The sequence below is a fragment of the Alligator sinensis genome, unplaced genomic scaffold (assembly GCF_000455745.1).
Source record: "Alligator sinensis unplaced genomic scaffold, ASM45574v1 scaffold71_1, whole genome shotgun sequence".
NCBI classification, from domain to species: Eukaryota; Metazoa; Chordata; order Crocodylia; family Alligatoridae; genus Alligator; species Alligator sinensis.
Genome location: NW_005841834.1, coordinates 4,253,281 through 4,266,809, shown reverse-complemented (window position 1 = coordinate 4,266,809; position 13,529 = coordinate 4,253,281). Strand labels below are relative to the sequence as shown.

At 40.4% G+C, this 13,529-nt stretch overlaps 1 long non-coding RNA gene across 1 annotated transcript in view; it reads left to right on the top strand.

Moving 5' to 3' along the window:
• LOC112549758 overlaps nt 1-10,557 on the top strand; it is a 10,909-nt gene extending 352 nt beyond the window's left edge. Inside the window, exons 2-3 of the long non-coding RNA XR_003093271.1 lie at nt 706-791; nt 10,471-10,557. This is a non-coding gene — a long non-coding RNA (uncharacterized LOC112549758). The remainder of the gene's footprint in view (nt 1-705; nt 792-10,470) is intronic.
• The last annotated feature ends 2,972 nt before the right edge of the window (nt 10,558-13,529 follow it).

The window sequence follows — 13,529 nt, the reverse complement described above, 5'->3', positions numbered from 1 at the left end:
GAGGAGTTAGGTGGGAGGCCCATGGGCCACATGTGGCCTGGAAAGGATTAACCAGCTGGACAGCCTTACTGTAAATAATAAACTGTTGTTTCCATACCAGAAGCCTCAACAGGATACTACAGACTGCATACAACAGTTCATTTGCCCAAGCCAGCTCAACTGCTGTTTCAGGAACAAATTACAGTGTTCAGCCAGTAGCTATTACAAATTCCTTAGTTAGTAGCTGTGAGAAGGTTAACACTGGATTCTTCCCCCTTCTGCTTGCTGGGCCAGAGAAGAGTGGGAACTATTTTGGCAGCCATTGGAGTACAGTATCTCCATGTTTCTGTTCTAGTGAAGAAAATCACATTCCTTACTTAACGCATCTCAATTTTGAAGGGCTGATTTAGGGGAGTAAAGGTGCATGTGGTATCAGAACAAATACATTATCTGTGAATTGGAGTAGTCAAGAAAAAAACCCCTTTTATGCAGACTTTTAGTGAAAGAGGAAGTTGTAGAGAAATCTTAACTGCTTAGGGTTTCCATGGATTAAAGCTACATCGGTATAGGAGGTGGCAATAAATACAAAAGAAAAAAAAACGTTGAGAGAGGTTATATAAGACCATAACAAGAAAAACTTCCCCAAATTGTAAAAGCTCTGATCTTAAGTTCTTGTGTAAGTAAGGAGATTGCCTGGTTCAAATGATTTCTTTTTGTATTGCATAGTAACTGGACAAAGAAAGGAAGGCAGTCATCATTTGGTCAAACCAGAGCCAGCACCAGGAGCAGAAATATTTTGCATGACAGAAGAGGTGAGACATTGAACCAATTGGTCTGAGCAACAGTTGGGAGCCATGGTATGAATAGCAGCACCAGAGAAGAATAAGTTAGGATCTGCAACTTGTACTCTGGGTTGTGTATTGCTGGAAGTCAGGAAGGGAAATTATTTGTGTGCAGCACTGCTTTTGCTACTGCTATTTTTGTTCAAGTATATAAACACCTGTAGATAAAACAGTCATGGACTTCAAGCCAAAATTTTCTGATCTGTTGCCTAAAGTCTTCAGAACCAGCAATGCCCAAATGGCTCTGAAGTGAGGCAAAATGAATTAACTCATCACTAATTATGCAAGAATTTTCTCTTACTAATTCAATGGGATGTTACTGTTTTGGCTGTGGTGGCTACTTAGGAAAGCATATTAGGGTCCTATGTTTTCACTTATTTTCTACAATTTATTTTTTAAAATGGTTGGCATTTAGTTAGCATATACTACCATCAAACCTAAATCTAAAGCTCATTTTGTATAATTCTGATATATGAAGTTTTTCCATAATAAGTCATTTTGAATGATAAGTATTATGGTAAAACCGCATTAATCATACAATCACTAAGAAAAAATACATAATTCAGTATGATTTTCCTTGTTCACATAATATAAATGTCATCATGACAGAATGACTAAAATTTTAACTTAATGAGCTACAGACATCTGTTACCATCATTTTACTGCAGTGATTATAATTCTCATGTTTCTATACCATTCTTAGTGTTTTTGTGCCATATGGGTTTTTGGGGAATGTGTAGAGAAGTTTGGATACAGCTGAATTTTGAAGGGCAAAATCTGCACCTGAACATATTCCTAGATATATTGCCTATTATTAATTAGTCTTAAGCATGATCTGTACATAGGACTAGAGACCAGGAACACTTCAGTTCATTGATAAAATTGATAAGCTTCAATTAATTGATTACCACCCTGTGGAAGTTAGTTAATCCTTCACTCTCACTTTCTTTCTTTGTGAAATGGAGATTTTAATGTCTACCACCTCCTAAGGATAGGGTGATATATTAGGCCCATCCTCTATGCTGATGATGCCTACTCCTGTCTATGCCTGTGAAGGTTAGTGAAGTTCACAGACTACCAAATTTCTCACCACAAGGTGAGTGAGTGGAAAGTGGCAGGAAATGGGCTGAGCCTTGGCTTTTCTTGGCTTCCCTTCCCTTTTCAACATCAGACAGCAAAAACTGTGTTGGTGCAATGTATGACACATGCAGCACTGGAAATGGACCCAGGACAATTTGCTCCGTTCCTGGAACATCAGGAAAGTTCATTGGGAGCTTGTGACTCCCAGATTCTGTCTCCTTTCTGGGCTGTCACTGCAGCAGCAGAACAAGCTACTCCCTCTTACTCTGAGTTTATAGCAAAGCCACAACTGAGAACTCTTGAGTTGAAAATGTTACAACTACTGTTATTTGCTGTGAGTTTTTTTTTGTCTGACACTGCTTGTATGATTGGCTTCACATTCCAGTGCACAACCACTAGTAACACTACTCTGTACTGGCAGCCCAAGGCTGTAAAGGTACCGGATACCTTTAACCTTGATGAGTGGTAACACATTGGAAAAAGCTCTCCTGGCCACAGCCTGAGCAGGCAGATTTCATTACTGTAGAGCTACTTTGATTTATATCATTTGAACATCTTGAACCAGATTCTAAGCTGATGTCTGTCACTCTAGCATCGTTAACTTTTCAATCTGCCTCAGCCAAGGATCTTACTGTTAGTCCTTGATGCTTAATCCTTCTCACAGCAGTTTTTACATACTATTATAAATAAAATCTGTTTATGACATGATCATAACATTTATTATCATCTTTGCTGTGGAAAGGTACAGGAATTATGGGTAGGATTAGATAAATCAGTGTTCTTGACTGCTTTTTGAAATAAAGTTGCATGACTCAGATGGGTGCTCTCTCTGCACTATTCATGCAGTGAGACTAATGATCATGGTGCCATATTTGTGTAGATTAAGTATTGTCAGGTATGGGTGGCTGACTTGATCTGAACTCTTATTGGTTACAGAGGCTTGCCTGTCTGAAAGCCAGAACAATTGCTTGTTTCTGAACTCAGAATTAGCTCTGATTGACATACATATAGTTGTAGAAGTGGGTGGGCTATGACAGACTCACTCATCTACCAGGGCAGAGTTGCTTGTCAAGCTGCTTGCTGATACTGCTTGTCATGCCTGCTGTGTAGGGCAGGTTATCAATCCTACTGCAATTACACATGTGCAAATCACATCATCTGGGAAAATGGCAATAAATGCTAAGTCAGTGAGTTTATAACAGAGAGTAGTTTTCACATTCAGAAGTACTGATACATGGATATAGTGATGAGAGTTCTTGAATTTTCATAACTACACTTTCAGGAAGCTATTTCCTTCTCAATCTTAAGGATAAAGGGAGGACAGGGGCCTGCTGTTTCATGCAAAAACGTCTTTGTTAGAATTCCAAGTTATATTCAGTTTATCAAAAATCACTAGTCCCATGATTCATATGACAGAATCAAATGCCCCTGGAATAATCAAACTAGAAAACATACCTTTCCTCCTCTAACATTGTACCTTTAGGCAACAGGAACACGCTGAAGTAGCTGATAGTGAAACACAAATAAGGGTAAGCCCCATTGTGAAAGGGGAGAAAGCCAAGCATGTCACTGACAGTCTGGGGAAGTCGAGAGACAACTTAATTGAACACATTTTTTATCGACTGGATGAACTTTTAAACTACATGAATGACAAAACTATCTTTAGATTAAAAATCCACATGGTATTTCTCGCAGCAGCAACAGCATGTAGTAATTAGAAGTTGGATTTTGTTGCTTTCACAGCTCACTATTTCTAACTGACACAGCAAAAATTAATTGTCCTGTCTCATAATGTAGCTTTAGAAACTCTTTGCATCTTACATCACTCCTTACTACTTTCCATGTGTCAGAATAAGCCAATTCTCTAAATTGCTCCATCTCAAATCAGGTAAAGAAGATTCTTAGTTTTGCTTCTTTTTTCCCCTATTACTCTTTTCACCCATTTGATTTTGTTGGACTTTGTTGTGGCCTGTACATAGGTTGCTAATAAATGGATCAGGACATCAGGTAATATGCAGCAGTGGGAAACAAACATCAGGACTTGTTGCAGAAGTGATACCTTTAGGAGTCTTAGGGGGGTTGAGATATGAAACATATGAATTTAAGACTTGTTCTACAGTAGAAGGAATGATTGTAGACAGGCACTGAACTTGGATTTGGGGGATGCGATATCTGTTCCTAACTCTTCCACTGGCCTGCTGTGTGAGTTCAGGCAAGTCATTTCACTTCTCTGCCTGTCCTTCTCATACTCTTTCTCTTTTTTTGTCTCTGGTATGTCTGCTTGCTGCTATAATACACCTAGTAAATAATACTTGGGAGCTATCAGCAGAGCGGATAACTTTTGCTAGAAACTATCTTTGCATTTTCTCTTTTCCAGATGTCTTTTCCACAGTGTCACTTTTATAACTAGCCAAGACTGTTTTCTGGGACTGTAGCATATTATGGGTACAAGGAATGTATTCCAGCTTAGACAAACCAAGTACAGTTCAAACTAATTCAGTCAAGAGGTGGGGATAACCACTCTTATGGTGGTTATTTGCTCCAGTGTTGTCTTTTGGATCATAGAAGTTTTGTGAAAACCCTTGACTAAGGTAACATGCAGAAAGTGTGTGCTTTGGACTGATTTTTTTAAGGAATGTATTTTATGTGCTTTAAGCAACTCCTGTTATAAATAATTAAAGGATTCACATTGACTTCAGTAAGACTTGGTCAGCTCCCCACCCCAGGCTCCCACTGGTCTCTGCTGTCCCCGGCTCCAGCTGCAGCAAGAACCAGAGGCTTGCCCCCCTTATTGCTTTTGCTGCCTGACCCAGTCCCAGAGGGCAGGGCAGTGTGGCATGGTACAGTGCAGCCCGTGATGCTGGGTGAGGTGGCAGTGCGGAGCGTCCAGGCAATGCAGTGCAGTGAAGGAGCCTGCAGGGAGTTGCAGGTGACCCAGGCTACTCTGCTGCATGGGGTGGTGGGTAGGGGTTTGGGAGTGCTCACCTGCGGTGTAGAAGGATGGGAAGGGGCACCACTCCATGTATATGCATGACATACAGCCTAGGAGGTGTGCAGTCCTGGCTGGTGCAGCACTGTAATAGAGTGCCCTGTCCTGTTAAGAAGAGGCAGCCTGCCTGGCTGAGGGGCTGCAGCTGTGTGAAGGCTAATGAGGGAGTAGCCAGCTGGGAACTAGGCAGACTCGGAGGGCGATATGGAGGAGAAGTACCAGAGTGGGAGACTGCTGTGGGAGGGCTAGAGCTACAAAGGACCCTTCCCAGTATCCAGGACAAAAAAGTGTTGTTTTTTTTTAAATGGACTTTCTTTATTTGTTAAAAGATTTTGTATATTACTGGGAGCAAAAGCCAGGTGGTTTAGAATACTCTGTTGATTACTGGGAGTTTGCTGAGAGTCACTTAAGGAACAAAATCCTGGTTGTAGGGGCCCTGAGATGGAAGCCTGCTATAGCTCAGAGCTCTCCAACTTTTATGTGGCTGCGGGCCTGTAGCAGGCTTCCACCTCAGGGCCCCAAAAACAGGCTTTTGCTCCCCAAGGGACTCTCAGCAAACTCTCAGTAACAAATAGAGTAATTTAAACCACCTGGTGTTTGCTCCCAGTAGGGGTAGGTTACATCACAACAGATAAGCTATGGGATCTTAGCGGCTAGGGACGGACATTATGCATAAACTGGTTTAAGTGATCAGAAACTGGTTTAAAAGACTGAAACCCTTTGCAGCAGGCTGGCAGGCTCATTCTCATTTCACCATTTAAGTATTACTATTGTTAGGCAGTGTAAGTCCCATTGTTGTCTCTTGGGATGCAGGTAAGCTCTAGGTCAATTGCCTTTTTAGTAGATCAGGATTTATTAATCCTGAGTTATCAAAATATCCTTAGAACTGTAACTAAATGAATATTAATCCAATTGTGATAATGTTGGATAGTAAAGCATTTACCTTAGCTGACTATTTGGGGAAGTTTTCTACTTTCCTTTGTGCATCTAAATGGCAGTATTCTGGCAATGCAAGAGGCATTTTTGCCACTTACACACACGTTGAGATTCTGTTACTCCTGTAGCATGGATGTGTACGTGTGTGTGGGTTTAAATCCTCTCTGGGTAAAGGGAGGGGCTTAGAACCTATGGACACTTTTACATGTGCTCCGGGGATGGGAGACAGTGCTTTAATTAAAGCAGCTCTTGGAGCAGTGTCTTGTGTGTCAGCATCCCCATGCTTCAAAACAGTGATGGGGTGCTTGAATTAAAGCTCATTCAATAAGCTTCAGTTCAAGTTCCCTCACTGCCATTTTGAGGCATGGGGATGCTGATATATGAGATGCGGGAGGCTGCTGGAGTGTGTTAATTACCATGTAATTAGAGCATGTCAGAGCAGGCTCCATGCTTGTGTACAGGCACCCAGTGTTCCTGGCTTCCTGAGCAAATGCCCTAACCACTCAGGTACTGGGCCTAAAACTTAGCTCCGTTGGAGTTGGTGAAGCTAAACTGATTTAAACCAACCAAGAATCTGGCCCTATAGCATTAGAATAAGAAATGCATCTGATCAGTGCTGTAATGCAAGAGCAGTTTATAAGGCAATATATGCTAGTTCCCTGATTCATGATATAATACAACTTCTGTCAAAGTAACCATCAATAAGGTTCTGAAAGAATGGATTGCTTAACAAATTTGATCTTCTGGCCAGCTACAGACATTATAATTTTACTGGTATAAGTGATCAGAAACCACTTAAGAAGAACAGAACAGCAGTTTGGCTTACACCTGGTCTAAGTTTTCCCCCTGCCCCCCACAACAAAGGGCGGATGTGTGTTTTGTTCGCTACCTATCTAAACTACACCGCTTACAGAAAACTGTGTAACTTAGATCGATTCTGCCTCAGGCTTTTTGAATATCTGTACCTAGCCCTAATGCAAATTGTGGAGAAGTATACTCCTGGGATACAGACAGGCTAGTAAGAGTAGTCTTTGTACAGATTTCATGGTAAATTTCTAGTTAAATTATGCAGCTCATAAAGAAATATAAACTGAATGGCCTGCAAGGACTCTGAGTGGGAGCACCAGGAAGAGGTTATAATACTGCCATATTACTAAAACAAATACTAGTATCAAAGACAGGTCTAGGAAAAGCTACATATAAATATGCAATACAAGTCTGCTAGCAGTGCTGAATGCCAGCTAACAGTGCTGATGCTAAATTAGTTTCTCTGGTGCTATTTTGAACACCAAAGTATGAGATTTTCATACTGAGGTTTTGATTCCACTCATTTTATTTGATTAACTGCTCACACACCTGGGCCTGTAGCTCATCCATATTTTATGGCGGGTCAATTATAAAGAAAGAACCTGGGTAATGTACTTTGTGTGAAGAGTACGTCAGTCATCTAACTGCATGACAGACTATTCATCTCAGGCAAGCCGCTGTTAAAACAGTTATGATATTGATTTATGAGATGTCTGTCTTTGTGCCTCTCTCTCCCTTTTGGCTACCTCTTAAACTTGCCCACTTCTTGAATGAAATGCTGCAACAGCTTGAAAGCTCACAGCAGCCTACAGAACAACATATGCCAGGAAATAAAAAATATCATATTGAGTTAAAACTGCATTGCAAATATTGTTACCAATTCCTACAGAAGACTTCGTCCAGGGTGTAGGGATTAACATGTCTCCTCTTGTGCACAACAGTTGGTCACGAGAGATCCAGATTTATGGACTTTGTTTTCTGTCCCGTCTTCCTCCTGTGTCTTGAATCTCAATCCAAACCATGCACATTTTACGTGTCTTATTAAGCATTTGGACTATTGTATTTTGTGTGAAAGTTAAGGAACAATGAAACACAATATTTTAAACAATGCAGTTTTTTAACTCATGCTAGAGAAAATAAAATTCTCAACTATCTAGCCAGCAGGAGCTTTGCAGGCGCTTAATGTTAGTTCTTTAAAAGCTTGTGTCTCATCAGCATTGCATCACAACATATAGAACAAATCATACATATAGGCTTTTGTAGAAGTGGTTACAGTACAGGGAAAACTGTAAAAATAAATAAATAAATAAATAAAATAAAAATCCTAAAAAATGTTCAGTCAACCTGATGGCTCCCTTAGTTAAGGATGTGTCCAACTGATCTTATGATATTGATGAATACATCTAGACCCTTACAAATATTTTAATTCATTGAATGCTGGCACTAAAGACAGCATGGTTTTAGCTGCATCAAAAGTCACTACAGAAGGCCTCTGGTTGTGAAATTATGGACACTTAGACCATAAGATATCCTATAAATAACCTTCATTTTGAGTCTGTGTCAAACGGCTCTGGGTGGAAAAAGAATTGGAATATTTTATTTTGTATGATTCTACAATGATCAGAGCAAGTCACAAAACCCACAGTCCTTTAAGTTAAGGTCATCTGGGGGAACAGTCGAATGAATATGTTGAAACACAGGTAAGTCAGCAGGTGTTCCCCAAGTGCTGGATATTCGTGTACCTGCACTTTCCTGCTTTGATCTATGTACCATGGATGGGCCCTACACGGAATTTAAAATCCCTTCTTACTGAATAACTGAAACACTGAATTTAAGGTGCCTTCAGCTGAGAGAATTTTACTCAAGTTACATTAAGGTCAGGAAGAGACTGCAGCAGACCATTACACCAGATTTTATATATCTATATCTATTAGATGAGATGGTCATCATTAATGATAAAACTTTAAGATCTACTTTCCTTCCATGTGAATGACTGTTATTTGATCCCAGGATGTAAGAAAAAACTGTAATCTTGAAAAAGATTAAGATATTTTTTCCTGAGAACTGCCACAGAGAGAATCATTACAGTCCTTGTTTTTTAGTGTTATCTTGCTAAATATTATTTTGTTTTACTAGTTAGCTCTCCCTCGTTTTCCTTGCTGACAACTCCATTTTAGAAGGGAAATTGGCTCAGTTTACACTAAATATGAGGTTCACATACTCATTTCTTATCTGACTTAAAAGCATAATTGTATATATATAATGCAATGGACAGCAAACAATGTCACTTACTATGCAGCCTACTGAAGTCACTATTGGGCCTTTTAAAACTGTGTTCTATATCATGGAAAAATTTAAACCATTAACTATAGTATAGAATATTTAATTTTGCCTTTGTCTCAGTGATATACCTAGCACTTAAGAGCTACTACAGTCTCTCTTTAGGGGCATGTGAGTTTCTAGAGTTCTTATGGTCTATTTTATATTTACTTATTTTTGGACTCTCTTTCAGAGCTATTTGGGGACTTGTTAGATTCTTGGTTCCTTCATGCCAGGATTCTAATAAGGATAGACCATAATAGTAGCAGATGATCAATTTGTCATCTTAGTGACATTAGTGCAACTTTAGTAATAGTGTGATGAAGATTTGGTCCATGTTACAGTATATCTGCCGACATTTTTATGCCACTTCCCATCTAACTGTGAGATGTCAAAGAATAGTGGCAGCATTTTCATGCATTTTAATATATAGTTACCTTAGTTCTGGGTCTAAAATGTTCTGGTTTCAAGAAGTAGAAGGGAAGATTTGCCCCTTATAAACTAAATTAGAGAGAGACAGCATAAGCTTTCATGAGCCCGAGCTCATTTCATCAAATGCTATGCTGATGAAGTGAACTTGGGCTCATAAAAGCTAGGCTATACATCCCTAATTTAGTCTACAAGGTGCAAATCTACCCTGTCTTCTGCCTGATTTCAGACTAACACTTACCTCTCTCTGTTCATGGGTTTGAAGAAACATCAATGTTTGGGGCTGAATCCCAACTAAATCTCTGCAAGACCTTTTGCTAGGCCTTACAGTTCTCTATTCTCTCTCTTCCCATTTCTACTAACCTGCAGTATTTCTAAATGCACTAAATAAGCCTCACCATCACTCTGGTGGTGGGCGGATGGGTAAACTAGCAGGGAACCAGGCAGGTTTCTAATAGATACCCCTCTGATTTCAGCTGAAAGTTCTCTGAGAATGTTTTGGTCTGGATAAATTAGTATTTTCTCCCAGAAAAATACTCTATTAGAAAATGTTTTACCAAGTCTATTTAGCATACCCTTTAGGGAAACATAAGCAATGGTTGTGCTACCACAGCCATGCAGTGAAACCCCAAATGTAAGCAAAGGTGAGAATTCTTTAATGATACTAAAAAAATCAACTATTTACTATAGGATTCTTTGTAAAAGATATATTTCAATCATAGGTCTGGAAACTGCAGGCCTGCTGTTGAGCTTACAGATGCTTTATGGTCCCTCTGCCGTAATCTTTAGGATTCCATTTGTTTCCCTAATTTCCTGTTTCACTGCTTTTCTTTATGGACCTCTAGACTTGATCCTAAAATCATAATTGGGGACAGTTTCCTGAAATGTGTGTTCTCTAGTTTTGGCTTGCCTGCTTTCCCTGGCTAGGCTCTATAGCATTACATTTTTCAGAAGAGATCTCTGACATCCTGCTCTCCTTTTTTTTTGCCACTATATCATTTTCTTAAGCTAAGGTAGATTGGCTGTATTTAGTTAACATAACAGATATGTTACCCTTAATTTAAATTTAGTTCCTTTTTCTTAATACAGGAGGAGAAAAACTTTCCATTTGCTGTGCCACAGTGGAACAGAGAGTTTTACTTCCCTATACTTCTCCACTACGGACAGAATATATCCTGTGTTAACAGGTAGAGGACTTGTAGTTTCCTGACTGAAATCATCAGCTATGCCAAAATGTTGAGGCTTGTTGATTTTTATCATTATCTCCTTATTTCTACTGTGATAGCAACTAAAGGCATCAGGTAAGATCATTGGGCTAGGTGTAGTTCAAACACATGGTAAATCAGATTCTGTGCCAAGAAAAGTTTGCAGTAGGCGTGTCTACAGGTTCATTAATGCACCTTGGGTACTGTGCATTTAGTTTAGTATTTGCTTAATAATATGCTAACGAAATGTGCAGTAACCATAGTTTCTGTGCAGTAGTGCCAGTGTATGTTTTTTTCATGACACTTACTGTACGTTAGCCTAATGACACTGCGCAGTAGGCTATTAGCACAGTTTTTAACCACCATGCTACTGTGCAATGTTGTTAGGCTAATGCGCAGTAAGTGTCTCATGTAGATGTGCCCAGTATGAATGGATGAGATGGAGAATGAGAACAGAGGGATGAGATGACTTGCTTGAGGTCACTCAGCGTAACCTAATGAGCGGTGGGCAACTGGGCCACCTACCTCAGGCACCCATTGACAGGGGGTGCAAGAATGGCAGCTGCTGCCACTGCTGGCCTGGTCTCTGCTTCCACTACCCCGTGACCTGGTTGGTATGCCTCTGCCAGTAGCCTAGGTGGGGCAGAAGCCAACTCTGGTGTCTTCTGCAATTAACTATCCTGAATCTCAAATTTTAAAAACACCCAGATTAAAGGCCTGATTACAAAGCCTGCTTTTGTTCTCATTTATTCTGGTCCAGATTTATTACAGTTAGCACGGGTTTTGGCCTACCACCTGATTGGAACTTGCTTTTTTAAATTTCTCATTTTATATTATTTTTTTACAATTTGATAAAGGATTTTGTTTATATCCCTGAGAATTTGTATTTAGAATTTTAGCATGGGATGTCTTTGTTTGAATTCCAGTCTCCCCTGAAAGCAGAAGGAAGTACTAGAACGGGGTGCTAATGAGAAAAAATGAATATGCAAGAAAACATAGTGTTTTCAAACAGAGAACTGGTAACTAATATGCAAGTAATGCAGTATAATTTATTTCCTAAGTTTTTATTACAGAGATTTATACTGTCTAAAATATAAGGATCAAGAGATTCTTACCCTAGAGACTTTAGAATCTGCAGCTGCATTGTATATCTGACTTCTATGTGGTGGTGTCAGTGTGAATAAATATGGCAGATTCAAACATCATTGGGTGTGTCTACACGTCACCATACAACAACATTACTATGGTGCCATGCTTAAGTACTAAAGCATAGCACAGTTTCATAGGGTCAGAAGGGACCTGAGGAGATCATCTAGTTCGACTCCCTGCCGTGGCAGGAAAGAGTACTGGGGTCAAACGACCCTGGCCAGATGTTTGTCCAGCCTTTTTTTAAAGACCCCCAGGGTAGGAGCCAGCACCACTTCTTTTGGAAGTTAGTTCCGGGTCCTAGCCGCCCTGACAGTGAAATAGCGCCTCCTAATGTCTAGCCTGAAACTACCCTCCGCTAGCTTGTGTCCATTGCTTCTTGTAACTCCTGGGAGTGCTCAGGGGAACAGGGACTCTCCCAATGCCTGCTGGTCCCCCTTGACTAGTTTGTAGACTGCCACTAGATCCCCTCTCAACCTTCTCTTTTGGAGGCTGAACAGGTTCAGGTCCCGTAGCCTCTCCTCGTAGGGCCTGCCCTGCTGCCCCCTGATCATGTGGGTGGCCCTCCTTTGGACCCTCTCCGTATTGGCCACATCCCTCCTGAAGTGCGGCGCCCAGAACTGGACGCAGTACTTCAACTGCGGCCTGACCAGTGCCACATAGAGGGGGAGGATCACCTCCTTGGACCTGCTTGAGATGCATCTGTCGATGCTCGACAAGGTATAATTGGCCTTCCTGACCGCGTCCCCACTTTGTCAGCCCATGTACAGTACAGGTGGTTACTGTGCTGGGTGTGCAGTGCACGGTTAGATTTTGCTCCCACGTTGCCGTAGCAGCGTGCTATAACCTGGGAGCACATTGCTATGGTGATGTAGCTGGTGATTACGTGTAGACCCGCATGATTGCTACGTCACCATAGTGTGTTGCTACATTGCCGTAGGGCAGTGTGTGGACGGACCCATTATGACATAAAGCACTTGCTCTTGGATATACCTGTTGCCCATGCAGTCTGCTGCCTGGGTGGAAAGTTCAAATGCATGTGACCTCTCTATATCTGATTGATGGGTGATTCACAGATAATATAAACCTAAATTTTGCTGTACTTTAAGGGACTGTCTTTAACTTGGAAGGAAAAGATCCTGTGCTTTTTTTTTTCCTCTGCTGACTGATACCTATATGCATGTCACCACTGACTCATTACACAAGCAAAAGTACACTTTCATACCAGGAGTTTACCATACAATTATTTGCCTATGTGTGTATATATATGTATATATGTATTTTGTAAGTTGATTTTAGGTAACTATATTTCAAAACCTGGCCCCTTAATAAATAAGGGGGAGCTATACACATAAATGTTCACCTTACCTTGTTTTAAAACTTTCTTTGAAGCAATTCCTGTACAAAAACTGTCAGTAGTGTTAAAGCTGGTCGCTTACAGCTGGCCACACTTTTATTTTAAGTTTTTCATCATTATTAATGGATTAGAAAGTCACTGTAATAACACCAGTCAAAATCAAGTACTCCCATCTTAAATACTTCAACTGGAATTTCATTGTAATTCAGCACATTTGACACACTTATTTGAGGCAAAACACAGTTAACATCCAGGTTAAACAAACTGACTTTCATTATGCCTTAGCTCTGGGATACTAGATGCAACACTGACTTCAAAGTTGCACCTGCCTGAAGTAAATACTGAAAAAATTAAGAACTTCAAAGCATCATAATGTTCAAGTATTCCATTAAGTCTTAACAGCCTCTGCCCCGCAAACAGAAGCATTTGCATAACCAATT